At 36.2% G+C, this 2,596-nt stretch overlaps 1 long non-coding RNA gene across 1 annotated transcript; it reads left to right on the forward strand.

Annotated features, from left to right (window-relative positions):
* The first annotated feature begins 289 nt into the window (after window positions 1-289).
* On the forward strand, window positions 290-2,032 carry LOC132041736 (uncharacterized). The gene is made up of 2 exons (XR_009411205.1): window positions 290-490; window positions 1,007-2,032. It is a non-coding gene; the product is annotated as an uncharacterized LOC132041736 (long non-coding RNA).
* Window positions 2,033-2,596: the final 564 nt, after the last annotated feature.

The raw sequence follows: 2,596 nt of genomic DNA on the forward strand, positions 1-2,596 counted from the left end.
CTAGTTCATATATGAATATTGTATTCATATATGCCAACTGTATACACTAATTTTGTTTTGTGATATATTTTCCATTGATTTTTATTTTTATAGGATGTTGATGTCAACAAGCTTAATTCTAGTGGCGATACATTAAGAGCTTCCACTGAAGAGATTCAGGAAGCATGCGACATTTCAAGTGAACATGTTGATTCGAAGGTATTAAAATGAATACAATCTCTGGTGCAAAAAAATTTCAAAGATTTTAATGCATTTCAGAATTGGAATAATATTAAAATGTTCCATCTACTTGCTTATAAGGTTTTGGATCTCAGATTCCTGTCGAGGTATATCAAGAATCAGCTCATGGTGTCATGCCTACCAAATGAAGGAAGCCCCAAGTCAGTTGGCGATAAAAGTGTTGAAGGTGTATCTTCTATCTCAAAGGGTGTTCTTGCAGCCGATTCAAATCGAGAGACGCTGCACAATGTCAAAGTTGACATTCAAAAAGGTAATTACCTTGTTGAGTTTGAGGACGGGGAGGCTGTAGTGGAAACGGAACACATTTCTCAGTTTGAGTTGGCTGATGACTTGCTCCCAACTCAAAAAACTATAGCAAAAATTGTGATGACATTGCGTAAAGACAGGCGCCCCAGCCCTTTGCAAGTTTCTCCCTATAGGACAAATTTTGTGTCAACTTCGGGTTAGTATTGAGTTACTTTTCATTTTAAGATTGTATTCAATTCTACTTTTATTTAATGTGATTTAATTTTTGTCAAGCAGGTAGTTCAGTTAAGTTGACGGAAATATTTGACAAAAAGCACCCATTTGAGAATAACTGTATCAACGGGCCACATGATTCAAAGCTTTTCGATAATTTCTGAAAATGGATTAGGGAGGGGCTACTTGTAAGGCATGAGAATAGGTAAGTTTTTTTGATCGCAGATTCAGTCATGACCTATTTTTTGATATATCTTACATAGCGTTGATTATGCTTGATAACCGGATTTTTTTATGTATTGTATAGAAAGAACAAAGATGACCATTACCAGAAGGGCAAGGCAACAATGGCGAAATTCTTGGATTGTGATATAAAGAAAATCAATGACAAAAATTGGTTCTACCTTTTAGCAATGGATGGTCAAATGTGGAATGACGAGGTGCGATATACCTTATTTTTTCACATACAGTTTAAAGTTGTATGTATTCAATAATAACTGTTTGTAGTCTCTGTTATTGTAGCACATTGATGTCATGTTTTATTACTTCTGAAAGAAATCCAAGTATGATACAAACAGCCCATACAAGTTTACCGTTGTCGACTACCTTTTCAAGTCAAAGATTGATGCTATTCACAAAGCGTATGCCGACCCGGATGGTGCCTTAAGCCTTGGTCAACAAGAAGATGTTTTATCTGAATATGTTAAAGGCCACCGGTTGCTATGCACTCTCCCATGGCATTTGGTTGACCATGTATTCATTCCAATCAACGTTGAAGAAAGAAATCACTGGTTGTTGGCAGTTCTGTCATTATTGGACAGACGGATATACGTATATGACTCGTACAGAGCTGCAGGTCACGATGCAGCTGTTACGTCTGAAATTGGCAAGCTCGCCTCGCTATTGCCATTGTTCTTACATATCACAGATTTCTATCAAGAAAGGCAAGGAATTGATTGGAATCATCACCCTGCATACAAAGGCAAAGCCCCGACTGATAAATTAGATGTCGTGTTTGTTGACAATCTGCCACAACAAAGGCCGGGGAGCATGTACTGATGTTTCTCTTTTTTTCTATAGTTACATATATTCAGATAATTCATCTTTTTCATATACATTTTTGTTTTTTCTTTCCTGTGTGTAGGGATTGCTAGATGTATGTGGCTGCATTCGCGGAGTATTTGAGTCAAGGAGAAAGTATTCCAACCGGAGACCTTGATGCTGAATTAATCCGTATGAGATATGGTGCACTTCTGTGGGAATACACTCAGCGGAAGTTAGAAGCCAATGCCGAAAGCGATAACGAGGCACCTCGAAAGCCAGCCAGGCCAAATATTGATTTTGATCAAGTTGAAAAGATCATAGTGCTTTAGTTTTTTTTATTTTTTTATTTTTTATTTTTTAAAGTTTTTACGGATATGTGAAACAGAAGTAGCAACTGGATATGTTCGGTTTTATCATCCTTTTTTGGTGGTATTGTGATGGCTAAAAGGCTATTTTGTTGGTATTATGATGAACAGAATATACAATGTTTAGTTTGACATTTTATGAATTCAATCATTGTGTTATACTTGTGCGATTAATCATTTATACTTTTTTTTTCTTTCTACATAGCTTTATTCAGAGGAAATACATTGTGCAGTTATTCATTTTTTTCGTTATGAATACACATTTGAATGTTGTTGCTGCTTATCATTTTATTTTTTATTTTTTTGACAGATTGTGGGTGTAGCATTCAACTAAGTACAGTTGCTACTTCTGTCCGCTGTTTAATTGTGAACTGAAGAGGTAGAAACAACACCTGTATGAATAAAATCCTGCTTGAACTTGCGACTGCTGGGACGAAACAATCCCTGCATGCATTGTGACTTGGACACCAGATAAATATGTTCAATGA

Source organism: Lycium ferocissimum, unplaced genomic scaffold (assembly GCF_029784015.1).
Source record: "Lycium ferocissimum isolate CSIRO_LF1 unplaced genomic scaffold, AGI_CSIRO_Lferr_CH_V1 ctg11452, whole genome shotgun sequence".
NCBI lineage: Eukaryota > Viridiplantae > Streptophyta > Magnoliopsida > Solanales > Solanaceae > Lycium > Lycium ferocissimum.